Raw genomic sequence first — 27772 nt, 5'->3', positions numbered from 1 at the left:
GCCACTCCCTTCTGCCTGCATAGTTTCTGTTGAGAAATCAGCTGCAAGACACAGTGTGGGCACTCCCTTGTAGGTAACTAACTGCTTTTCTCTTGCTGCTTCTAAGATTCTGTCTTTGTCTTTAGCCCTTGGCATTTTAATTATGATGTGTCTTGGTGTGGTCCCCTTTGGGTTCCTCTTGTTTTGGACTCTCTGTGCTTCCTAGACTTGTAAGTCTATTTCTTTCACCAGGTGGGGGAAGTTTTCTGTCATTATTTCTTCAAATAGGTTTTCAATATCTTGCGCTCTCTCTTCTTCTGGCACCCCCATAATTCGGATGTTGGTACGTTTGAAGTTGTCCCAGAGGCTCCTTACACTATCTTCATATTTTTGGATTCTTTTTTTTCTTTTTGCTCTTCTGGTTGGGTGTTTTTTGCTTCCTCCTTTTTCAAATCATTGATTTGATTCTCAGAACCCTCTGCTCTACTGTTGAATCCCTGTATATTATTCTTTGTTTCAGTCAGTGCATGCTTAATTTCTGACTCATTCTTTTCCATTTTTTTTTTGAGGTTTCTAGATGATTCTTGAGTAACCTTATAATCATGGTTTTGAACTCTATATACAGTAGTTTGCTTTCTTCCATTTCTTTCATCTGTGACATGTTTCTTTGTCTCCACATTTTGGTTGCTTCCCTGTGTTTGTTTCTAGGTATTGGGTAGAGCTACTATGTCTCCCTTGAATTGGTAGAGTGGCTTTCTGTACTAGCTGTTCTATAGGGCCCAGTAGCTCAGCCTCCCCAGTCACCTGAGTTGGGAGATCTAGGTGCACCCCTTTGTGGGCTGTGAGCACAGTCTTGTTGTAGTTGAGACTTGATTGCTGTTGGTGTCACTGGGAGGAATTGACCTCCAGCCAATTGGCTGTGAGGACCAGCTGTGACTACAGTGGGAGAGCTGCTGTGCAGGGAACACCCTTATGGTTCAGGACTTACTTCAGTGGGGCTTTGGTACTCACTGAGTCTGCCCCTTGGATGTGCAGAGTTGTAATCTGGTATGGTCTGACACTGACCACTGGGTACACTGGCTCTTGGGTCTCCAGGGAAGTGCAAATTCAGCCACTGCCTGGAGCCACCCAGCGGGAGCTATAGAAGGATCTGAAGATTCCTCCTCTTTGTATCTGGTTTGGAAGTGCCCAGATGAGGCCCAACTGTGAAGCAAGGCAGGCTGGTACTGGTGCCAGGTCTTGGGCCTTTTATTGATAGGTTTGGGACTTCCTGAGCCAGCTGCAGCTTGTTTGACAGATTTTAGCCTGAGCAAGGGCAGGCCATTCATATGCAAAAGCTGCTGCGTGCAGCTTGGGTGGAGTTGTAAATTGGATGAAGTGGGGTCTAGGGAATCACCAGGGTGGAGCAAGCAGAAATGGCTGCCAGTCAGCCTGCCACCCTGAGGTCCCAGCATAGGAACAATGATCCCTGTGAGCACCTCTGTCTGGGGGAAAGCCACCCCTGAGTTCCTGCATTGATGCCAGACAATCCAGTTCCTCCTTACATGTGTCTGTGTCCCTCAGAGCCTTGCCCTGGTGCTGAAACTCCAAGGAGGCAGGACCTTGTAAGTTCAGTTTGTGGTGCCGGCCTTTTAGGAGGAACAGTGGGGTCTCCAGCAGCCTCTGTGTCACTGAACCCCAATCTGCACTGGTTTTTACAGCCTGTAGTTCTTATTACCCTTAGGGACTTCTTTTCCTAGCTCTGGGACTTGGGGCTTGGGGGCTGGTGTGGGGTTGGGATCTCTTGCTCCTCCCAGTGGCCTCCGCAGAGACAATCTCCCTTCCAATTAAAAAAGTGGCCCACGTGAGTGCTGGACCAGCCCGTTTTGCACCTCTGCAGCTCCTACCAGTCTCAGTGTGCTTTCTTATTTACTTCTCTAGTTGTAGGACTTCCATTCAGCCAGCTTTCCAGTGGTTCTGGGTGATGGTTGTTCTGTATTTTAGTTGTAATTTTGATGTGGTTGTGGGAGGCAGTGAGTACAGGAGTTTACCTATGCCGCCATCTTCAAATCTCATTATTGATGTTTCTCTCTTTCTGTTGACCTCTCCCTTCTTTTCTGAAATCAATAAAAATATATTTAAAAAACACAAACAAACAAACAAAACACAGTGATCAGTACCACAAGATTTAATTAACTACTGTGGCATTTCATTACTGGTATGTCACCTGTGTTTGATTATCTGTTTCAGTCCTGTAGGTGGTTGAGTTTCTAGCTCACTGTAGAACTCAGTGTTGGTTTCTGGCAAAACTTCCAAGACTCTTGTCATCTCTAAGGAATGTTACTTAGTTAATTTGCACAAGATCTTAGCACACAAACAAGTGACTGTTTATTAAATCCCCTTTGGTAATTAGTTACTATAGAACCTCTATCCACTACCTCCTCACTTCAAAAAAGTCGCAGGCACTGTAAAACTAGAGTCTGAATATTTTTCTATTTGTCTAAGCATGTTCTGAAAATCGGGTCTGAGTTAGGCTTTCTTAACACTTGGTCTCCAGGTTACAAAGTGTCCCCAGTCTTGAAGCAGCATCCATCACATGCACAGAGAGAAGGAGACACCATCATAAAGAAAATCCTTCAACGTTTGAAATCTGGTGACTCAAGTCATAGTTATAAAATCGGTAGGGGCCAGGTTTACGTTACCGAATCTTTGCTCTGGTTTAGAATTCCCCCCCGCCCCCCCCTCTGGTTTAGAATTTAATATTAAATCATTTGAAAAGGCCATTGCAGACTCTTCCTATCTTCTATTCCTCAGCACAAACAAGATTTAACCAGCTAACCAACATGTCTAAGGTCCTATTGTAAATTAGGGTTTTTAAAAATAATATTTATTTTAAAAGGGTAAATGTTTATTCACTAGTTAGTTCTGATTTTCAGATAATATAGGTATGTTTGCTATTGATAAGAAGTACTCATTTTCTCTTCCTCTTCCACTGTTGTGAAATATAAAGCCAGCAGTGGTTCTCAACCTTGGCTGCACATCAGAATCAGTAATGTAATCAGTATAAAAATCATTAACAATATATTTTACCTTTTTTTCATGCTGTCTTTGTAATCCAGTATGTATTTTCTTTATTTTTAAAGAATAGTTTATCGATTTAGAGAGAGAGAGGATGGGAGAAGAGAGGAACATCATCAACTGCCTCCTGTATGTCTTGTACTGGGCATGTGCCCTGATCGGTAATCGAACCAGCAGTCCCTCGGTGCACGGAACGATGTCCAACCCACTGAGCCACATCAACCAGGGCTCCAGTGTGTATCTTATACATAAAGCTCTTCTCAGTTCAGACCAGCCACATTTTAAGTGCTCAATAGCTCCATGTGTCTAGTGCAACCATATCGGACAGCACAGATTTAGACCCAAGAGTTCAAATGATTTTAAGAAAATGAAGATGTGAGTCTGGTGTAAAGCATGCTGAGAATCTTATCTTGCTACACAGCAAGTTATAGAGCCTGGCAAAATATGTTAGTTACTCCACACAAGGAGTATAAGTTTTTTGTTTTTGTTTTGTTAATCCTCACCCAAGTATATTTTACCCATTGATTTTTAGAGAGTGGGAGGGAGGGGAAATGGAGGGAGAGGGTCGGGGGTAGGAGGAGAGAAAGAGAGAGAAACAGGGATGTGAAAGAGACACAATGATCAGTTGCCTCCCGCAAGTGCCCTCACCAAAGCCCAGGACTGAACCTGCAACCCAGGTAAATACCCTTGTCTGGGAATTGAACCTTTGACCCTTTAGTGCTTGGGCTGATGCTCTAACCATAGAGGCACACTGGCTAGGGGACAATATATGTTTTAAAACACTGGAGAAAAAAATAGATCCAATCAAACAAAAGGTAGGGAGTGGAAAGAAAATTAAAGAAAATAAAATAGAAATCATGGCTGATAGTTAAAAAGAATTATAGTCCATTCAAACTTTGGAATACTGTGCTATAATTAAAAAGAATCAGATAGGCAAGCCGTGGGCAAACTACGGCCCGCGGGCCGGATCCAGCCCGTTTGAAATGAATAAAACTATTGAAAAAAAAGACCGTACCCTTTTATGTAATGATGTTTACTTTGAATTTATATTAGTTCACACAAACACTCCATCCATGCTTTTGTTCCGGCCCTCCGGTCCAGTTTAAGAACCCATTGTGGCCCTCGAGTCAAAAAGTTTACCCACCCCTGAGATAGGCCGTCTCTGATGGCCCCAATGATCCCTGCTTACTAGCACTGATGCTCTTGTGTAATTCCTACTCCTTGAGTGGGGCTGGACTTACTGACTCTCCTACTGAAGAGAATATGACAGAAGGAATGAGATTAGGCTATAAAAAGGATTTAGTTTCCATCTGAATACATTCTCTCTTAGATCTCTCACCCTGGGGAATGCCAGCTGCCCTGTCCTCAAGCAGCCTTTCAGAGAGGCCCATGTGGCTGCCAACAACCACATGAGATTCCCACCTCATGCCCCGTCAAGTGTTCGGATGAGACCACAACCCCAGCCAACAGCTTGACTGCAACTTCATGAGAGACTGGGAGCCAGAGTCACCTAGGTAAGTGCATCTAAAACTCTTGCACAGAAACTGTGAGATAATAAATGTCTTGTTGCTTTAAGTCCCTAAATTTTGGTATAATTTCTTATGCAGCAATAGATAACTGACATAGTAGCTGTATATTAACATTACATATATAAAAAAACAATTGCTGTTTAGTATATGTAGCATGATCCCATATACATGAAAAACACCAAAATTAAAATATATAAGAAATAGACAGAATAAGATTTATTGATGCGCCGAAACCGGTTTGGCTCAGTGGATAGAGCGTCTGCCTGCGGACTGAAAGGTCCCAGGTTCGATTCCGGTCAAGGGCATGTACCTTGGTTGCAGGCACATCCCCAGTGGGAGATGTGCAGGAGGCAGCGGATCAATGTTTCTCTCTCATCGATATTTCTAACTCTCTATCTCTCTCCCTTCCTCTCTGTAAAAAATCAATAAAATATATTTTAAAAAAAAAGAAAAAAAAAGAATAAGATTTATTGATATACTAGAGGCCTGGTGCATGAAATTCCTGCATGGGTAGGGTCCCTAGGCCTGACCGGTGATCAGGGCTGATCAGGGCCTTCTGGCTGCCTGCCGAGGCCTTCTTTCATTCTGCCGTTGCCCCCTGGTGGTCAGCGCATGTCATAGCGAGTGATCGAACTCCTGGTCTCCTGGTCGAACTCCCGAAGGGACACTTTGCATATTAGCCATATATATATATGATTATTCCTGCCTTTCCTTTCACCCTCCACACATTAAAGTGAGCCTTTCCTTACTTCTCTCCCTCTTCACTTCCTCCCTTGCTGTCTTCCTTCCTTGCTCTTTTCATCCATTTGTTTAACAAATGTTTATTGAGCACTTACTATGTGCCAAGCTCTGTATTGGGTCCTGGGGATAAAAAGGTTAGCAAAAACCCTGGCCCTCAAATTTCTCTAAGTATGTAGGGGAAGGTAGATCAATTAATCATACAAATAAATATAAAATTATAATTTTGGTAAAGTTACAAAGGAAAACAGTACAATGCTAGGAGACTATGTAACTTGACCATGGGATTCACATCTAGTTTGACTCTAAATTCCCTGCTCCTCCTACCAACCACCCTTTGCCTCCTGCAAAGTAGCCAAAATCCCATCCTAAAGATAACATTGCTAATTCAGCTTCTGGAATTTCCTTTTGTCCTTTGAAACCATCAGGGTAGGTCACTATACTTGCATCAAAGTTGTCATTGCTGGGGTGTAGCAACATGATGTCAGGCATGTACAGATTCAGAGAGCCCCAGGTTCAAATGCTCACTTTGTCACCTTCTATCTCTGTGACATTGGACAAGCCACCAGACCTCTCTGAGCCTCAACTTCCTCAACTGTAAAATGGGACTAATAGTACATGCCAAGCAGGTGGGAAAGAATGCAATAATTGGTTGTTATCATTAGTGCTTAAAACTGAGAATGTTATTTTTTCTAAATCTGGAGTCCTAAACCCAGGGAAATTGGGTAGTTTGTCCAGAGTTAGAACCACACCTGAAGTCTAAATTAGAATTTTCTACCTTATGTTCATGAACTCTTTCTCAAGATAAGAAATGTGTTGTAGATTTGAAGGCAGAAAAGCAATGGAAATATATATCCACAAAAGAAAAAGACAGGACCCTTGGAGTTTGTGTTTATGGAGCCATTATTTCCTGTTAAACCCTTCTGAGTAAGAAGCTTCCAGCTAAAGCACTTTAGCTGTATGTTGTGGCAGCAGTGAAGGGCGTGGTGTTGAGACTCGGAAACACCCTATGATTCTGGAAAGTTAGTCAGGGTTTTTGTTCCTGGAAAAATGACGTTAGATTGTTTGTCCATTTACATCCAGTAAGACTATTATCTACTGAGTGCAATGCATCACAACCCTCTGGAGATATTTCGGCATCCGTTCTATGAAATTCGTGGCTCCTGGCTAATACTTCCTCTTTTCTTTTGACACCTCAGCTTTATCCGGATGAGCAAATTGTTGCCAATAGATGTGCATTATTCTGATCAGTTCTTAGGAAGGAGGCTATGGGAGTACAAGGGACCTGTCCTACTGAATGGTCCAGGGAGCCCTACACCCTTCAAGTTGGAGGCTTGGAGACACCTTGATGTGTGGGATAGTGTTGGACTAGGTCAGTGATGGCGAACCTTTTGAGCTCGGTGTGTCATCATTTTGAAAAACCCTAACTTAACTCTGGTGCTGTGTCACATATAGAAATTTTTGATATTTGCAACCATAGTAAAACAAAGATTTATATTTTTGATATTTATTTTATACTAGAGGCCCAGTGCACAAAAATTTGTGCCCTTGGGGGGGGGAGGGGAGGGTCCCTCAGCCCGGCCTGTGCCCTCTCGCAGTCTGGGACCCCTCGGGAGATAACGCCCTGCTGGCTTAGGCCTGCTCCCAGGTGGCAGAGGGCAGGCCCAATCCCTAGGTGCAGCCCCTGGTTGGGCTCAGAGCAGGGCCAATTGGAGAGTTGGGGCTCCGCCCCCTGTCATGCACAGAGCAGGGCGGATCGGGAGGTTGCGATGCCACCCTCAGTCACGCTCAGAGTAGGACCGATTGGGGGTTGGAGCGCCGCACCCTGTCACACACAGAGCCGCAGGGTGATCAGGGGGTTGGGGAGTTCCCCCCTATCAGGCACAGAGCAGGGCTGATCAGGGGGTTGGGGCACCTTCCCCTGTCACGAACAGAGCAGGGCAGATAGGGAGGTTGTGGCCCCGCCCCCTGTCACACACAGAGCCGCAGGGCGATCAGGGGGTTTGGGCACTGCCCCCTGTCATGCTGATCCCGGTGCCGGGAAGCCTCTTGGCTCCGCTGATCCCGGTGCTGGGAGGCATATTACCCTTTTACTATATAGGATAGAGGCCTGGTGCATGGGTGGGTGCCAGCTGGTTTGCCCTGAAGGGTGTCCTGGATCAGGGTGTGGGTCCCGTTTGGGTGCCTGGCCAGCCTGGATGAGGGGGTGATGGCTGTTTGCAGCTGGTCACACACCCTTCAGGGTGGGGGTCCCCACTGGGGTGCCTGGCCAGTCTGGGTGAGGGGCTGAGGGCTGTTTTCAGGCTGGCGGGTGATTGAAGCTCCCAACCGCTCCTTTTTTTCTTTTCTTTTTTTTAATTCTGAGCCAGCTTTAACTCTGGCTCCAGCTCTGAGGCCTCTGCTGCTGAAAGCAGGTATTTGGTTTGTTTGTTAATCGAAACATTGTATCAACTCCAGCTCTGAGATCCTGGCTGGCTGAAAGCAGGTTTCTGGGGTTTTGTTTAGCTTCTATATTTGTAACAATGTTTCAAACTGCAAGCTCAGAGGCCGGCAAGGCAGGCGGGGAACGTTGTATCCCTCCGTCACTGAAGCAAGCAAGCCTCATGTTAGTTTCAAGCTGCCTGGCTGCCGGCTGCCATCTTGGCTGGCAGTTAATTTGCATATCTCACTGATTAGCCAATGGGAAGGGTAGCGGACGTACGCTAATTACCGTGTTTCTCTTTTATTAGATAGGATATTTAAATGCCATTTAACAAAGAAAAATCAACCAAAAAAATGAGTTCGCGTGTCACCTCTGATGCGCGTGTCATAGGTTCGCCATCACTGGACTAGGTTGTAATCCTGCTCTGCCACTCACTAGCCCTTCTTTACTGGAGGAGTGATAAGTACTGCAGAAATACATGTATGCAAACGTTGTTATCTGAATCTTGAAGGCAGTCCCTGGAGAAAACCTTAGAAAGGTGTCATTTTAGGAAACAACATAAAAGCACTTTAAGAAAGGGAAACAGAAATGAATAACGAATAATGAGTATGCAGGAAGCTGAGGATGGCTGTCCTCAGGGAGTTCCTTGCTGAATCTTGATTTCTGATATGTGGTTCTCAGACTCCTTAGTAAGAAGTGAGTCTCTCATCTAGGTGTTTCAGAAGTTGGAACTTGGCACCAAGCCCTGGAATTTCTCAGTGCACTTGACCAGTTGGGTCATTCTGAGGGCACTCAGAACAGATCCAGAAGCCCAAAGGTCTGGGGTCAGATATGCTGATGGGAGGTCCATGCGGCTCCCATTTCCCCTTGTCTATGGGAGAGCCCACACGGCACAGAGCCTGGCAGCTCTAGGCATCAAGGCAATTCTCTGCTGTGCAAGTTTGGGAATGACAACTCCAGAATGTTCTGGCTTTTGTGAAACTTACTTGTTTTCACCAAAGAATGGGCAGAGAGCCCGGCTGGTGTGGCTCAGTTGGTTGAGCATCGTCCCATGGACTACGAGGTCATGGTTCCATTCCCAGTCACAGCACATGCCTGGTTTTGGACTCAATACCCAGTATTGAGGGGGTAGGAGGTATGCAGGAGGTTCGCCATGCAGAAGGTAGCCGATCATTGTTTCTATATCTCTCTCCCTCTCCTTTCCTCTCTCTGAAATAGATTAAAAAAAAAATGGGCAGAAAGCTCATGCAGCTGCATTGGTTAGGAGGGTAGACCAGCTGCAATAAATGGAAATGTGCTGCCAGCCTTTTGGTGTGCACAGCATGGCCTGAGGAAGCAGCAGGGACCCAAGGGAGAGAGGAACCGTTCTTGGCCGTCAAGCTGTTCCTGTACAATTTGAAATGTGTAGACAAGGATTTAAATGTGTGAACTGTGTATTGAAGGATTGATTATTTAATAATCCCAACTTCCTAAAACCCAGAAAAAAATTAAAATTAAACACAAAAGGTCTCTCCACAGTTGAAAAGGATGTCACAAAGACCATATGCTTTTCTCCCAGCTCTGCTGCTTTGGTCTTGCCTAGGGTACACTTAATCTTACTTCATACAAAAAAAAAAAAAAAAAATCTGCCTTCGGCCTCCATCACAACTACTCCCAATGGCCATCGATGCCTTCCTTGTAAAAATAATGTTCTTTCTTTTATGAATTGATTGTCTGGGCAGCAGTTTTAAAATGTTGGCTTCTTTTTCCCTCTCCCCTGACTTTTAAAAAAATGTATTGAGGTGAAATTCACATAACAAAATTAACCATTTTAAAGTGAACGATTCAGTGGCATTTAGAATGTTCACAGTGCTGTGCAACCACCACCTCCATCTAGTCCCCAAACATCTGCATTACTCCAAAGTGAGCCCCCAGGTTAATGGAGCAGTTTCTTCTCATCCTCCCTGGCCCTGGCCGCTGACCACCACACATTTGCAGTCTGTGTGTATGGCATTATCTATTCTGGATATTTCCTATCAATGGAATCATACAATATGTGGTCTTTCGTGAGTGGCTTCTTGAACTTAGCATAAGGTTTCTTCAGTTCCATCCACGTTGTGATGTATTATCAGTACTTGAATCCATTTTATGGTTAAGTAATACTCCACTGTGTAGATATTCCAGTTTGTTATCCATTCATCAGTTGATGAACATTTGGGTTGTTTCCATGTCAGGACTATCATGAATAATGCTGCTAGGAATAGAACATTTGTGTGTTCCCTGACTTTTGCCAGCTCAGTTTCTCATCTCGATAATGCAAATGATAATGATACCTTCCTCATAGGACTGTTAGAATTAAGTGAGGATTAAACAGAATAGTGCCTGGAACATGGTCAAAGTTCAATAAATTCTTGTTATTTTATTGTTTTATTATTTTTTAAATACATAACTCAGGAGTTAGTTCCACCAGGGCAGATGACTTTACACATCTCATTCTCAAGGTCATCATTGCATCACTTCAATAATTAGTGTAAGAAGTAGTGATCCTGAATCATAAGTGAAAGGTTAACCGTGAAACTATGGTTGGTATTTTCTGGGTAAGAAGGCAAGGATGGGTAAGATACCATATTGACCAACTTCCATCAGACCTTAGCATTAGGTATGGTGAATAAGCACGGCCTCACAAGGACCTGCAACAGATACCTTTTTTAAAGTAATGAGCTATGAGCTTGCAGAGGACAAGTCAGATAATAAGGGCCTTTGAGTGCTATTTTTCAAGCAGAATTGTGTCATGAAAATCACAAATGAAGACGAGCACACTGATACTTCCGAGCCAGTAGATTTGAGCGGAAGCTGGGAGATCAGAAAGGATACTTATACAGGGGTTGAGGTATTATCTTTTTTTTTTTTTTTAATCCTCACCTGAGGATATTTTTTCCCATTGATTTTCAGACAGAGTGAAAGGAAGAGAGGAAAGAAGGGGGGAGGGGGGAGGAAGGGAGGGAGAGAGGGAGGGAGGAAGGGAGGGGGTGAGAGAGAGAGAGAGAGATCATTGTGGAGACACAGCGATTGGTTGGTTCTTGCACATCCCCCATTGGGCTGGGGAACAAACCTGCAACTGAGGTATGTGCCCTTGACCAGGTATCAAACCCAAGACCCTTTGGTCCATAGGCCAATGCTTTAACCACTGAGCACACCGGCCAGGGCTGTGCTATTATCCTTGAGAGGTGACTGGGCTTATAAAGAAGAAGCAATGTACCAGGGAGGCACCTGAATGAAAAATTGATAGTAAATGGGAAGAGATGGACAAGCGAGGGGAAGATTCAGAACAAATGCTATGAGCCATGCTGCAAGGAAGGGTGGTGATGCCATGAAAGGTGTTTGGACAGTTGAAAGGGAGCTGCTCTGAGCTAGGCCACGAGGGACTTCCTCAAGATATGGACATCTAGTGGTCATGGCACTCACGTCTAAGTTCTTACAGGTTTTACTGTCTATTTAGGAATGAAAGGAGATAAACTCTTGGCTGCATTCTCAACATCCATTTTCTGCCTTTTTCCTTGCTGTCATCAATAGGATGGATTGAGATACACTATAGTAACAATTCCAAACTGTCAATGATGTGACAACAGAAGTTCATTTCAGCTCGGCTGGGTCTGTACTCCTGCATCTTCATCATTCTTACCCTGGGACCCAGGCAGGCAGAGCCACCTATGATGGAAATGCTGCCTAAGATGAAAGAACTACTAAGTGGAAGAGGGGTATTTAAACCTAGTTCTTTGAATTCTTTCAAAATTCAGTCATACCTATTATGGTACCAGTTGAGTTGATATACATATTTTTCAGGATTTTTTTAAGTCTTCACAATAGTTATTTTAATGGATTCACAATAATCTGTTGACAATTATGAAGCAGCAATTAGGGAAACATACAATTTAAGTTTGCATTTACTCAAATATCACAACTGCCTGAAAAAAACACTAGAAGGAAACATTAAATAATAATAATAATGTAAGCTAGGGCTGTTTTCTGTAGGTAGGATTATAGGCAATTTTATTCCCTTTCTTTAACTTCTATTACCTTAAATTATTTTTTCAATTACAGTTGACATTCAATATTATATTTATTTCAGGTATACAGAATAGTGGGTAGACACTTACTTCTCTTGTCTTTGTTATAAAGTAGTATTTGCAAGAAATAATGATGTAGGGCAAACAGAGTTTCTCTTGTCCTCCATTGCACAGTGCCAGCAAGTCTCACCCTCTCTGAGGAAAAACATGCACTCTAGGTATTGGTACGCCTTATTCCAAGTACACATTCTTCACAGAAAAGTTTATTTTTGGTTCCAGGAATTCAGTTTATTATATTAACAGTCTACCAGAGCCAGAGCAAGACCGTTACAGTTTCTTCCCTGAAGTGCTAATTTTATCTGAGTGTGTTATTCCACGTTGCTGTGGATCGATAGGGAATCTTGAGTAAATAATCGGTGAACAGGGCCCCTGATGTGGTGAAAGCCACGTGATACAAGTCCTAACAACAGTGGAGAAATGAAGAGGTTAGCACTGAGGTGAAAAGCCACTTCCAGAAAAGGTAAAAATATATGCCCATAAAGGATTCCTTGTTTTCATTTCTATAAACAGGGAAAGATCTATGAGAACTGGGTTATGGCAAGGTAGAAACAGCTAAACTAGGTCCTCCTCTGAAGCTTCTTTTTATATGATTTGGTAGAGTTGATGTGGGCGTTCTAAGGAATAGGGAAATCTATTCAAGGGTAAAATAAAAATCAGTGAGCTTATGACCCTAGCAAAATAGTAACTAAGGAAACAGCATCTTTCTGACGTCAAGTTGCTACAAGATCATCTGTATGACCTGAATAATTAAGCAGTCTCCGGCTTCCGGGCCTGTGATGGCTGCCCCCACCCTCCACCTTACCCCCACTACCATCACTAAAGATCACTTCTTCGGGATTCTCTCTATTCATTAAACAAACATTTGAAGGCCTACTAGCTGCTACCAGGGGTCCTCAAACTACGGCCCGCGGGCCACATGCAAATACAAATATTGTATTTGTCCCCGTTTTGTTTTTTTACTTCAAAATAAGATATGTGCAATGTGCATAGGAATTTGTTCATAGTTTTTTTTAAAAACTATAGTCCGGCCCTCCAACGGTCTGAGGGACAGTGAACTGGCCCCCTGTTTAAAAAGTTTGAGGACCCCTGTGCTAGGCATTGAGACAGTCCTTGGGAGATTACCAACTAGTTTATAGGCCTTCCTATTGTAGAACCTGCAATCTCGTTAGAAAGAAATTAATCAAAATCACAAAAATAAATATAATTGCAACTGTCATAGGTGCTACCAACACACACACACACACACACACACACACACACACAATTTACTTCTAACAAGAGCGTAGGACAGACTGATTGGACCGAACCGTGAAAGTCAAGGGTGGTGACAGACTGACATGCAGAGGGCGAGTCGCATTAAGTGGGAAGGAAGGAACAGCGTGTTTGAGATAGATGCGTGTTCCAGAGCATGCCAAGTCTCTCTGGTCTGACGGGCAGCCTCCTGAGAGCGGCAGGAGCAGCAGTAATTTTGGCAGCCTCATTTGGCAGTGCCTGGCACAGAAACGCGTAATACCTGGGGATTGTTACTGTCATCCTTAGTATTTAGCCTGGACAATGCTATAGGATGTCGGTGTGTGGCGGAGGTAGTACCTAGAAGATAATGGAATGCGCAGCCTGACTTCTGAGGTAGTCAAATCTTGAAGGAAATATGGTTTCATGGTTCAAAGTATATGGCACTGGTGTTTCTTCACTCCTGTTAGGTTCCTTTTGACAACTACCCCACCTTCCCACCGTGTCACGTGCTACAAAGCTGCTTCTTTCAGATGCTTGGGAGAAAGTTAGCCTATTGTCACAAAACGTGAGAAATCTCCCTCTCAGACCTCGCAGAACTTTTAAATGCCTAATGAAAAATGCCTATTAGAGTTAGAATAAACTGTCACTTTTAGCTGCCCTTATAATATCCAGTTTAAGCAGAAGCTCCGTCTAAACCAGGAAGCCTAACAATGTTGCAACTTCCTCTACAAGAATCACTTTATTGTAACAAATAAGAATTTTTGATGGAAAAGTTAAAAATGTCAGCAAAGACATGCAGGAAGTGACTCCCTGCTCCTAATTCCCAAAATAATTTCTCCGTTCTCTGAACACATTTTTCATGCCTCTCAGGACATTTTCCGATTTTTTTTTTTAGCTTATATTGTAGTTATTTACGTCCATGTCTGATCTGCCCAATGTATGAAACTGTAAAATCATTGAGGGCAGGGACACCCCCTGACTCATCTTTGGATCTCTCAATGTGCTGGCTGAGAATGGTCCCTTACAAAGGAGGCAGTCGGTCTGTATTTAATGAAGGAATTTACTGATTCTTGTCTAGTCCTGAATCATGAGGACTTTTGAAAGAACGTTTACATGGTGTTCCTACGCAACGAAATACTTCTGTTCATTTTCCAGATAGAAGCGCAGGAGAAAGGAAGTGAGTAGGAGTGCACAGGGTGGGGAAGGTCACATCTGCTTCAGGCAAGTGTTTTCTCCACCTCCCATCAAGCGGGGGGAGTGGCAAAAGAGGGCACTGGAAGAGGGTAGGAGATGCAGCCTCCAACCACTCATAGACTGTGATCCTAGTCAAGCTGCTGGAACACTCTCCCCCTGACTCATAAAAGGAATTGATGAATGAAGGACCACAGTTCCTTCTCATCACACTGTCTATCTAGAGTCACCATCCGGGAGATTTAGGCTCTAATCCCATAGTGACTTAAGATCTTCATCTTAAAATGGCTTAAAGTTTATATAGAGCCAGCATCATCTCACATGCTAGCCCTTCAGTAGCTGCTTCCTAAAGGGCTCTGTTTAGAAGGATTCTGAGTCCCTTTTTGGGCTCGTGGAAAGATAGCGTTGACTTACTAGTGATACCCGCATAAGGCAGGGAGAGGAGTAGCAGCAAATAGGCCAAGCTATGTCGTCCTGACCTAGTCCAATACCCTCACTTCACAGGAAGAAATCGAGAACAGAAGCTCATGTCTTAAACTTACTATGTATCAGGCACTGTTTAAATTGCCTTCACATGCACATACTTATGTGATCCTGGGCCAGTCGGAAGGAGTTAGCATTATTTTGATTCCATTTTTCCTGATGAGGTTTAGGGAAGGAAATTTTGCCTGGCATTCACACTCTGGAAGTCCTTATCTTTAAGCACCTCCCTTTACTGCCCCCTAATCTCTGGGCACTTGCTATGCACCAGGCTAATGGTACTCAGCCAGGAGCGATTTTGCCCTCCAGGAAACATCTGGCAATGTCCAGAGACCTTTTGGCTGTGGGAAGAAGGTGTTCCTTGAATCTAGTGGGTTGAGGCCAGAGACACGGCTATCTGCACAGAATAGCGCCCAGAACAAAATGTATCTTAGCCCAAACTGTCCATAGTGCTGAGACTGAGAACTCCGAGTTAGGCTATGTGAGCGCATTTTCAGGCTGATGCTAAAACTCCTCCTGTAGCTCGGTAAGTGCAATTACTGTCTCCATTTTGCCAGACAAGGAAGAGTGCTCTCAGAGTCAGGAAGATCACAAGACAGGAACACAGGGAGTCTGATTCTAGAGGCCTCTGAAGTCCTCCCTCCACAAAACTCTATTCTCATCGTCTTCCTTTACTATCGGTTCTGGCTACATGTATCGGTTTGGCTCAGTGGATAGAATGTCGGCCTGCGGACTGAAAGGTCCCAGGTTCGATTCCGGTCAAGGGCATGTACCTTGGTTGCATGCACATCTCCAGTAGGAGATGTGCAGGAGGCAGCTGATCGATGTTTCTCTCTCATCGATGTTTCTAACTCTCTATCCCTCTCCCTTCCTCTCTGTGAAAAATCAATAAAATATATTTTAAAAAAAAACATGTAAACTCTTTAAGCACATGCTTATATATGACGGATTTCAGAAGCTAAGATCATTCAGCCGACTATGAAAACTTTCCACTGTGGTGGGTGTCTCTTCAAAGTAAGAAAAGCATTTGTTCAACAGTTCACAGAAGAGGCTCTTTAGCAGCTCTTTCTGTAGAACCATTGATCTTGCTGGAGTAGATTTGCAGATCGGTGCTTTAAAATAAAACTCTGAGGAGAAAACCAATTTTAGGACATTAACAAGCTTTTTCAAGAATAATTAGCTCTGCGTGGGATTGAACTGTAATTTTTTTCCTTTTGTGTTTAGGAGCTGGTGAGCCTGGAAACTTATTTGGGAGTAGAAGAGGAAATGGAGCTATGAAAAGACACTATGATTCCTCTTGTTCTAGGAGGTGAGGTACAATCTGAATATGAATAACTTTCTCATCCTGTCCAACTGACTGCCTCAAATACAAATAGAATACATATAAAATTCTCTCTCTCCCTCTCCCTCTCTCTCTCTCTCCCAGCTAAGCACTTGGTTAGCTGGAAGAAATTGAAGAAGCTAAAAATCCAATGTTCATTTCAACAATAAAACCCTGTGCAAATAACTTCCTTTAGGACAGCGTTCTCAACCTCTGGGTCGTGACCCCTTTGGGGGTCCAACGACCCTTTCACAGGGGTCGCCTAAGACCATCGGAAAACACATATATAATTACATATTGTTTTTGTGATTAATCACTATGCTTTAATTATGTTCAATTTGTAACAATGAAATTGGGAGTCACCACAACATGAGGAACTGTATTAAAGGGTCGCGGCATTAGGAAGGTTGAGAACCACTGCTTTAGGATGTAAGGTTTATCTCCTGCACAGAAAACAATGCTAATGTAACAGGGTGAGGGTGGGAGGCAGGGAGAGGAATGGAAAAAGAGAGATATAACAGAGCTTGAGGGAAGAAGGGGAGGAAAAACTGAACTTCTCACCGGGAGAGGAATTACTGAAAAATGCAAGAAGGGTTGGGAAAACAACATCTGAGCTGCTCAGGCCATCCATGCAGGGGTGGCCAACGTGCCTCCTGGTGCGGAGTGGCGGCGGGGGTGGGGGTGGGAGGTGGGGAGGAGATTCTTTAAGATCCTCCTAGTCATTCGATTTTAAATCTTCTCCAGTAAGGTTTTCCGTGTGCAGATTCCGGCAGCCCGACACTGGGTTTGCTCTGCAGCTGGTCAGTATCCGCCCCCCCCTCGCTGGCTACTTGCCAGATTCAAAACAGTCCGAGACCTCCCGCGACAGGGAGGGCTGCTGAAGCGGAGAACCTAGCGCGGTGAATGAAATGCGAACGGCATGGCTCCCGCAAGAGCCTCAGACACCTTAATTCAGGGTCAGTTGGGAAACTGGAAATATGCCGGGTGCCGCAGGTGGCAGATGGCGCTGGAATTTAACATTCTGGAGCCCCTAGGGTGCCGGGCATCGAGCCAGGCGAGCGAGTCACGCTCATTCATTGTTCAGCTCGGCGAGGCAGGTTACGCGGTCTTCAGGGAGGTCAACACCTTGCGTTTGCTGTTCCCCTCGGCCTGGAACGCTCCTGGGAGAACCGGTTCCTTTTCGGGTTCAGGAATCTGCTTAAAAGCCACCCCCCCAGAGAGGCCCTCAGGGCGCTTAGCAGCTCCCTATCACACACATCATCGCCTTTGAAAGCTCTGCTTAGCAATTGCCTCGGTGCTCACCAGCATTTCCTCGTTGGTTTATATTTGTGTATTTTCTTTGTTTGTGCTGTCTCTCCCCACAGAAATATAAGCACCTCAAGAGCAGGAACCCGGTGTACCATCGCCGCTGCACGCCCACAACTGGGTCGGACGCACGCAGTAGGCGCTCAGTGAATGTTAATCACCCTACACGTCTGCAGGCTGCAAACTGACCCCAGGTGATCAGTTGCCTGCATTCAAGCCAGGATCGAAGGAGCTCGAGGAGCGAGTGGGCAGTCCAGACAGGTGGACTTCACTGTTTTTCAAGGAGCTCCTGCATTTTAATTTTAACTACGACGCTTTCTCTCTGTCCTCCCACCCCCTGCACGTGAACTGCAAAGAACAAAACAACCGCCCTCCTGGGTTTTCCCCTGGGACCCGGCACGAATCTGCATCGCTGCCTCGGGATGTCAGGTCAGAGTCCAGGGCGGGGTCCCACGCCGAATCCGTCCATCGCCCTGTGCCTGCAACCCTCCCTTCACCACCCCTTCTTCTCCGTTCTCGATCCCTTGGCCTCGATTTGACTTCCTCAAGAGGTCGCGTCCTCTTTGCCTGTTCGATCACAAGTGTCCTCAGGGAGCTTCTCCTTGAACCAGCCCCTCCCGCGCCGCCTTCCCTTCTCCCTCCTTCCCGGGCGGGAAACGCCGCTCCACAAATACTGATGGAGCACCCACGGCGCAAGGCAGCGCGCTGGGCCGCTGGAAGCCCCTTCCCGGGCCCCACGCAGCTCTCACCTCCCTCTGCCCTTCGCACCTGTCGGGAACCCGTGGTCCCAACTCCCTCCACTGCGTCATGGAATCCGTCCGCTTCTTCCTAGCGCATCGCCCCACCTCCTTCCCCGGGGCCGACTCCTGATTGGTGGGAGCGTGGGTCACTCTGCCGTTCCTCCCATCTTCCCCGCCCTCCGCGCGTGGCCCCGCCCCCTGGCGGGCTCAGGCCCCGCCTCCTCGCTCACCCCCTCCTGCTGATCCGCAGGCGACGAGCGCGAAGTTCTGGGCAAAGTCCTGGGAACTGGCGGCGCGGTCGTGCGTCCGCGAGCTGGGCCCAGCCAAGGGGCGCGAGCGCAGGACAGTTAGTGCGCGGCGCGGTCTCCGGCCTCCGCGTCCGCCAGCGAGTGGCCGTCCCCGCCCCAGTCTCCCGCAGCCGCTGCGGGAACGGTCAGCTGCGCACTGCGGGGGGGACCAGAGAAGTGTGTTCGCCTCCTCCTGGGTCTGTGGGTGGGAACTAGGTGGCGTCCCCGGCGGCAGAGCGCACAGGTAAGCGCCGACGCTGGTGGGAACGGTGCTGGGCGTGGTGGGGGCCCGGCGGCCGCGCGGGCTCGGCGGGGCGGCGATTTCGGAGCGGAGGGTGGGGGTGACCGCCAGTCTCTGCAAGACCGGGGTCAGCCTCCTGTCGCCGAGGGAGAACCGGCCGGTGGGGCCGCCCCGAGCCGGGGAGGTCGTCTCGGTGCCGGCGCCAGTCTCTCTGGATGTGGGGTTTGAGTGCGCCCACCCTAGAGCTCGGTCCTTGGAGGGAGGGACGGTTTGGCTGGGATTGATGGCGAGAAGGCGCCGACTTCGCGGGCCTGGGTCGCGGGGCCGCAGGATGCGACGCACCAGAGCTGTCCTGGGCTGCGGGGAGGGGCGCCGCCGGGGAGGGAGGCACAGGAAACCTGGTTAATGGAGCTGAGCACGAAGCTTTACCACATCCGCGCGTTGGGGCGCGGCGGGGGAGCCCGGGCGACGCTGGCCTTGCAGGCGCCCGCCTCGTCAGCCTCGCTCCCCGGCCTGCTCCCCTCCACGGTGCGGCGGCCGAGGGCACTCGCCTCTTGGGGCTCCCCAGCGTCCTGAGCTTGGTCGTAGATCGTACTGATATTTCTTCAGCCCGAGCGCGCCGCCCTCCTTCGGTAAGGAAACTTGCCAGCCACCTTTTGCACACTTGTATGTTTCCTCCCCGGTCTCACAAACTACCAGTCTTCTGAGTCCGGACTCTGATTGGAAGGGACTGTGAAGTTGTCTCTCCAAGTGTTTGGGGTTGAAGTACACGAGGTTCCCCAGATGTTGCACTGCCCCTCAGGGTTTGAGTACTGGGATGGGGGCATTTACAAATATTTTTAAGCTGCAGATGCAAAAGAGGTCCTTCCACAGGCAGGTAAAAGAGTAGGTCTGAGTTCTGGTCATGCACATTCTACTCCCAGGCATCCTACAGGGTGAGGTCCCCCTTCTGGCCAAAGGAGACCAGCCAGGCAGGCCTGAGCTGAAATGTGCCCAAGCTAAAGCCCTCTACCAACTTGCTTGCACGCCTCCCTATTCCATGTTCCTCCTTCCGCTCCTCTGTGAAATTTATCTCCTTGGGCTATTTACTACCATCTGCCTTCCTCCACTAGAATGGAAAAGTAGCCATCTTATCCGTCTTGTTCATCACTCTATCATCAGTGTCAGCCACCATGCCTGACACACGCAGTAGGTATGGAAGAAATAGTTACTAAGTGAGTGATGAAAACTTTTCTTTGAAATATGAAGAATGGTGATTTCATTGCTGGTTTTGATTTTCATGTTTATTTTTTTCCTATTGGGAAAATTAAATACCAATAACTACTATTGATTGAGCACCTAGTAAGAACTGGATATATATATATACTGGTGACTTTGTGTAGATTACCTCATTAAACATTATAGTAGCCCTGACCAGTCTGGCTCAGTAGATAGAGCATCAGCCTTCGGATTGAAGGGTCCCAGGTTCGATTCTGGTCAAGGGCATGTACCTTGGTAGTAGGCACATCCCCAGTAGGGGGCGTGCAGGAGGCAACTGATTGATGTTTCTCTCTCATGGATGTTTCTAACTCTTTATCCCTCTCCCTTCCTCTCTGTAAAAAAAAGTCAATAAAATATATTTAAAAAAACAACATTATAGTAGTCTTGTTAGCCAGCTAGGTATTTCTAACCAGGTGGGAAATTGAGACTCTAGCAGGTTAACCAATTTTCCCAAGGTTATCCTGGCAGAACTAGAATTCCAGCTCATTTTCTCTCTCTTGTTCTGGGCCTGTTCCAAGAAACTGAAATGTGTTTTCTACCATTACTGTCAATAGGCATTTAGCTTTATTTGTAGCAAAAGCTGTTGCTTAGCCAAAAGAAGATTTGTTGTTTTCTCATTCAGATATCGTCTCAATAATAGTTAATAGTTATCTCAGAGGCCAGGTACTACTAGGTTGCCATAAGCCCATAATATCTCTTTTAATCTTACAGACGAAGAAACTGCAGCCAAGCTTCAGGAACTTGCAGCATCCATTGAACTAGAGTCTGCTAATAGTCCTTCTAACTCTAAATCTTTAGCTCCTTCACTACACAGAAATGTGTCCTGCTCCCACTGCTTAATTAGAAGTTACTTCATTATGGTAGAGTTCGGTGATACAATGTATTAAAACGAACTGAGGTTGGGCTACAGACTGTCTGCTGCCAATATCAAGCTTCTAATTGCACTACTTTCTGAATTATTGAGGCTCTTACTGCCATTGATTTTTGTGGCTGAATTTATGGTTTGTGGGCCTGGAAGTGGAGGGACTTTAATATAGGAGGAAAGGAAATTCTTAAACCTAAATTTACTTTTACTTTCACCGACATCTAAAGAGAAATCCTATAGGTTTTGCCTGCTGTGTACCCGCAGCCTGAAATTAATTCAGCAACCGAGTTGCTTTTGCTCGGACATTCCTGTTGCCTAGAAAGCTGGCTCATTGTGTCTTCCTGTGGAAACCCACAGCTTTCAAGACTGAACTCCTAAGCTACTTCCGCCAGAATAATCTCTGAGCTCAATCTCTCACAGCATTAAAAACACCACCACAAAAAAACCCTGAGAATCTCCAGTTCACTTTCTGACTCCTGAGTATGTCGGGATTCTTCCTTACCATCAGCACTTCGGTCCTTTCATATTCCCCCCATATCCTCCTGACTTATTTATTCAAATGCCTTCCTTTCTAGGTTGTAAATGCTTTGAAGGCAGGGCCGATATGCATCTTCTGTTTCTATCCCTCACATCACTAAGCCTGGTATCCTATCCATAGTAGGTGCTCAGTTAAAAAAGAGAATCTGAAACAACTTTATTTGGTTATATTCTTTTTAAAATATATATATTTTTATTGATTTCAGAGAGAAAGGGAGAGGTAGCGAGAGATAGAAACATCACTAATGAGAGAGAATCATTGATCGGCTCTCTCGTTCTGGGCCTCTTCCAAGAAACTGAAATGTGTTTTCTACCATTATGGTCAGAATAATCCTGCACGCCCCACACGGATTGAGCCCACAACCCAGGCATATGGCCTGACAGGAATTTATTATAGGAGGAAAGGAAATTCTTTAACCTAAATTTAAGTTTACTTTCACCTAAATCGAAAGAGAATTCCTATAGGTTTTGCCTGCTGTGCATAGGCAGCCCGAACTTGATTCAGCAACCGAGTTGCCTTTGCTCAGACATTCCTGTTGCCTAGAAAGCTCGTTCAGTCGTGACTTCCTGGTTCACAGGTCTATGCTCAGCCATATATATATATATATTAATTGATTTTAGATAGGAAGGGAGAGGGGGAGAGAGATAGAAAAATCAGTGATGAGAATCTAACCGATAACCTGGGCATGTGCCCTGATTGGGACTTGAACGTGACCTCCTGGTTCATGGGTTGATGCTCAGTCACTGAGCCACATCAGCTGGGCTACTTCTTTTTGAATCACAGTTTTATTAAGATATAATTCACATTTCGTATAATTTACCCATTTAATGTAATTATGCAATTCAATGGTTTTTAGTATATTCAAAGTTGTGCAACCATCACCATAATTAATTTTAGAACATTTCATCATCCCCCCAAAAAATCTGCACCCATTAGCAGTCTCCCCCACCCCCACAACTATTAATCTATTTCATATATTAATGGATTTGCCTATTCTGTGCTTTTCATGTAAATGGAATAATGCAATTATCTTTCATTTAGCATGTTGTATTCAAGATTCTTACCTGTTGTAGCATGAATCATTACTTCATTTCTTTATATAACACCTCATTGTATTTATACCATGACTTATTTATCTATGTGCTAATTGATGGAACTGTGTTTTTTTTAAAACTGGTATTTTTTTAAAGCTTCTCCAAATAGTCTTAATGTGCAGTCAGGAACTAAGCATGAAAATTTTCTTGAGTCTTGTTCTTTGTTGTGTCTTGGGGCTAGAACAGTGCCTGGCACAGAATAGATGTTTAATAAATATCAGAATGAATAAAGCACTTTACTAAAAGTATAACTCCCATTATGTTGGTGTCATAAAAAAATCATTAAAAAGAGATATTCATAGTTAATTGTTTAGATTTTGATTTGAACAAATCAACTGTTAACAAAATTATGAGATAATCAAGGAAATTTGAACATGGATAAAATGCTATGATTTCTAGGATTTGCTTCAAAATAATTTTGGGGTTAGAAAGAGTATAGAAGAAACACAGCTGTTGGGAAGTTAGTGATTATTAAGCAAGGTGATTAGTTCATGAGGTTTTTAATACTATTTTCTATAGTATCTGCTGTCTACTGGGGTGCCATTGGCCACATGTGGCTATTGAGCATTCAAAATGTGGCTAATCTTTTTTGAGATGTACTATAAGTGTAAAATACTAAGTTTCGAAGAGTTTGTACAAAAAAGAATAAAATTATCTCAATAATTTATCATTTATATGTTGAAATGATAATATTTTGGATACATCATAATATATAATTAAAAATAATTTTGCCTGTTTCCTTTTACTCTTTTTAATTGGCTACTTAAATAAAATTACACATTTGGCTCCTATTACGTTTCTGCTGGATAGTGCTGCTGAAAGTATAACTTTTGTATATGCTGGGAAATTTTTTGTAATAAGTTAAAAATATCAAAGACATCTGAATTTTCAAAAACTAGAATAAAGTATTTTCTGTAAAGGATTCCTCTTATATGTAAAGACTGGGAAATATGGATGCCTTCAAAGATGATCCTTTGTAGAAGCTGTAGCAGGCAGGCTGTAGTCATCCAGTGTCATCCTGGGCTTATATCATCCATGTGAGCATTAAAAAATTCTTCTATAATCAGTGGAACTGCAGCATGAGGAAGTAGAAGAATTTCTCCTTTAGCTAGTCATCTGATTCTTTTGTCTTGTATTTGGTGAAACATTTTCTTCTTCATCTTGGAAAAATTTAGAAAATGCAACGGTAATTTCATTGTTCCTAATCACATTGTTTATACCCTAAAATTGAATTTTCCTTGTACTGGCTTTATAATCACTCTGAGTAAATCTGTTTGTTTGGAACCAGACAGTGATTGTTTCTAGACTCTTGGGGTATGAGTGGGATATATTTCTTAAATAATAATAACAATAATATGTGGATGTTAAGCTGAGAAACAAATTGATTTCATATCAAATTTCTTTAGATGAACATCATGTCGCTCTCTAGGTTGTTTGCTCACAAAATAATAGCCAAGGTAATACATCCAGTTCTGAGAGGTGTGGGCTAGACAACCCCAGAGGATGTTCTTTCTCATTTGTGATTTCAGGAGAGAGTGGACTTGAATTGAAAAATCACTTGAATGTAAAGTAGAAAAAAATTGAATTGCAACAAGCAGTCCAACAAGAGATCTGTGGGTCAAACACTTTTCTCAATATAACATATGTATTAAAAAGTGGTACTATAATTAAAGATTGCCGTACTTGTTTTCTGTCTTGATATCAAATGTAATATAAGAAATTTAAAGTTACAGTTTGAATCTTATAAAACAAATGAGAGGTCCAGTGCACGAATTCGTGCATGGGTGGGGTGCAGCCAGCCTGGCCCCAATTGGGGTGGATCAGGGCTGGGCCTGCTGGGAGGAGGAGATGGCAGGAGGTTGGCTGGCTGGCCTGCCCCTGTCCGGGCTGATCAGGGCCTGACTGGCTGGGGGTACGGGTCACGGGTGATTGGTCAGCAGAGCCTGCCCCCAATTGGGGTTGGGGGACCGATTGGGGGGCCAGTGGCATGGGGGAGGGGCCATGGGTGGTTGGCCAGTTGGTCCTGCCCTTGATCAGGGTGGGGGGGTGGTGGTGGGGGCCTATAGAGGGTGGGGCTGTTTGGGGGGGAGGGGCTGCGGGAGGTTGACTGGCTGGCCTTGCCCCCCATTGGGGTGGGGGAGGGCAATCAGGGGTGGGGCCGATCAGGGTGGTGGGGGCCCATCGGGGGCAGGTCCATCTGTGGGGAGGGGCTGCAGGAGCTTGGCTGACCAGGCCTGCCCCCTATTGGGGTTGGGGGTGTGATCATGGGCGCGGCTGGCTGGGGGGAGGGGCTGTGGGCCTATCGTGGCGGGGTGGGTCGATCAGGGGCTGGGCTAGCCGGGGGTGGGGGGAAGAGGAGGTGGGGTGTTTGGCTGGCCAGCCCCGCCCTTGATCAGGGTGGGAGAATCCGTTAGTGGATAGTCCTTATTAAAGGATACTTTTGAGAAAAGTAACTGGGAAGAATGGGAAAAGAGCAGGTTTGAGCAGAGGAATAAGTAAAGCTGCAATGCTCAGGGATCAGCCTCAGCTTGGGTCAAGGGGGGTAAAAGGAGACATATGTACCTGATCTGGCCAGTTCACTGGCCACAGTGGGCGTCATAGCGACCAGTCGTTATGGTCGTTACGGTGTTATGGTCACTGGTATGTGTGTATATATATATATACATACACACACACATATATATATACATATATATATATTTTTTTTTTCTTCAAATTATTTGTGGTGAGCAGTGATCTGAAATGTTTAGAAGCAAAAGCTAAATATTTTTCTCATCTCACAAACATGATTAAACTTGAAGGAAATACTTTCCTAGGGTGAATGCATACAGTAGGATGTTTGTTCATACATTAAATAAGTACTGATTGAGCATGCACACTGTGTGCCAGGCACCATGCTGGGTACAGGGCACCTGGAGGTGAAGTAGATAGATGTGGAACCTCCCTTCAAGGAGATTACAGTTTAGAAGGGGGTATAGATACTAAACAGTCCCAGAGAATTCAATTAGAATGGAGATATGTGGATCAAAGTGAATGGGTGTGAATTTTAATTGGGACCCTGGAGAGAAAAGTTCCTTTTTTTCTCTGGGTCATGATTCAGGCTATTAATGGTCTGAAGTAGAGGAGGAAAGAGAATGTGGCTGGGGAATTCTCGGAGGAGCATGACATAGGAAGTCTCGCTCTTTTGTTTCTGCTGATTGTAGGAGGTCAGGTGGCAGGGAGGAGGTGGAGGGGTTTACCTCCTCTTCCTCCAGGTAATTGCTATGGTGCTACATGTAGGTTTATTTGCTGTGGGCAGTTTAATCCAAAGTTGTGTTTTTAGTACCTTGGTAAAAAACTGAGTAAGTTCTAACAACCTGTTCTCCAGCATAACCATGAAAGTATCTTTTTTTTTTTTTTTTTTTAAAATATATTTTATTGATTTTTCACAGAGAGGAAGGGAGAGAGATAGAGAGCCAGAAACATCGATGAGAGAGAAACATCGATCAGCTGCCTCCTGCACATCCCCCACTGGGGATGTGCCCGCAACCCAGGCACATGCCCTTGACCGGAATCGAACCAGGGACCTTTCAGTCCGCAGGCCGACGCTCCATCCACTGAGCCAAACCGGTTTCGGCACCATGAAAGTATCTTAACGTAACTTGCTGGGGCCCTGGCCGGGTAGCTCAGTTGACCAGAGTGTCCTCCCCATATGCCAAGGTTTCAGGTTCCATCTCCTGTCAGGGCACATACAAGATTCATCCAATGAATGTCTAAATCAGGGGTCCTCAAACTTTTTAAACAGGGGGCCAGTTCACTGTCCCTCAGACCGTTGGAGGGCCAGACTATAGTTTTAAAAAAAACTATGAACAAATTCCTATGCACACTGCACATATCTTATTTTGAAGTAAAAAAACAAAACGGGAACAAATACAATATTTGTATTTGCATCTGGCCCGCAGGCCGTAGTTTGAGGACCCCTGGGTTAGTGTATGTAGAATGAACTCCTTTGGAGCTTGTTGGACATTAGGGAATGGGGAACCATCCTGCCTTTAAAGTGACTGCAGAACAATGACAGTCTTTGCTCTTCGGTTGTCCAACATCCATTTACCCTTCCAGGTTCCATTTGAGGACACTCCTTGCCTTGGGATATGATCTGTTGGGACCAGAACGAGGGCCCCATTCTCCGTGGCCATGGGTGGTCCTGTGAGCCTCTTGCAGGAGTCTGGGTTCAATGCTGAGGGTCATGCAGATTCTGCTGCCTAGGGTGTGTCCTGACCAGACTGTTCCTGTTCAGTCCACGTTGTTGTGGTCTGGCTTCCGGTCTCCTGAAGCTGTGCCACCCTTTGCTTCTCCAGCCTCCCTTCAGTTCCTCAAACTATTATTTTCCAATACATTTTCTCTGGTTTTATTTGCCAGATTGGTTTCTGTTGCTTCTACCCAAAGAACCTCTTGACTATCAAAGGCCTAGAGAGGCTTAAGTGGTTTACCCACTGTCACAAAGAGAACAAGAGCCGGAGCTGGGGTGGAGGCTGGCCATTTGGCCTCTACCGCCAAGTGTTGACTAAAAGCCCCTCCTGTGTGGTGGGAAGCACAGGACTGGGAGTCAGAGAGTAAGAATGTGGATCCAATCTCAGCCGTGCCTCTGCCTCTGCCTCTATGGCGATAGGAGCACAGAAATGTTTTTGCAGGGAAGTGGGCATTTGCGCCAAGCCTTGAAGGACACGGAAGGTTGAGACGAGGGAAGGGAGTGGAGGCTAGGTAGAAAGGACAGTGCAGGCAGAGGATGCAGGATGAGCCAATGCATAGCATTTTAAGGAATGATGAACCCTTCAGTTTGTTGAGGACTTTTTAAAAAATTGATTTGAGAGAGAGAGGAAGGAGAGAGAGACTGAAACATCAATTTGTTGTTCCACTTATTTATATGTATATTCACTGGTTGATTCTTGTATGTACCCTGACTGGGGATTGAACCTACAACCTTGGCTTATGGGGATGATGCTGTAAGCAGCTGAGCCACCCCGCCAGGGCCAAGAAGGACTCTTTTAAATGGTAAATTTTCTGAATCTATGTGTCCAATGATGACAATTTAGTGGTGTGTGTGTGTGTGTGTGTGTGTGTGTGTGTGTTTTATAAAGCCTGTGTTCTGGCAGCAAACCTGTTGAGAAACAGCTAGCTCAAACATTTCTAACGTTTATTGTCCCATAACTTCAAAAATCACTACTCACACAGAAAATACTTCTACTGATAGCTGATATTCGTGTCAAAGAAGAACAACTGAATATTTTCTCCAACAAGTAGCCTTTGTTTTCACACTTCTTGGTGTAATTATTACAGATTTACAGACAAAGGCTTTGTGCCCCGGAAGCAGCGTTGTTATTCCCACTCAGGCTTGTTTTGGAAATAT

The 27772-nt window shown here is 45.2% G+C and overlaps 1 protein-coding gene across 1 annotated transcript in view; it reads left to right on the top strand.

Annotated features, from left to right (window-relative positions):
• The first annotated feature begins 4067 nt into the window (after positions 1-4067).
• OSBPL3 (oxysterol binding protein like 3) overlaps positions 4068-27772 on the top strand; it is a 162851-nt gene continuing 139146 nt past the window's right edge. Inside the window, exons 1-3 of the mRNA XM_081102192.1 lie at positions 4068-4550; positions 15960-16044; positions 17421-17790. The gene's annotated coding sequence lies outside the window, so the exon portion shown is untranslated. The remainder of the gene's footprint in view (positions 4551-15959; positions 16045-17420; positions 17791-27772) is intronic.

The sequence above is a fragment of the Myotis nattereri genome (genome assembly GCF_964212035.1).
Source record: "Myotis nattereri genome assembly, chromosome: 11".
Classification (NCBI taxonomy): domain Eukaryota; kingdom Metazoa; phylum Chordata; class Mammalia; order Chiroptera; family Vespertilionidae; genus Myotis; species Myotis nattereri.
The sequence above is the reverse complement of the archived record's forward strand: the minus strand, read 5'-3'. Positions and strand labels throughout refer to the sequence as shown.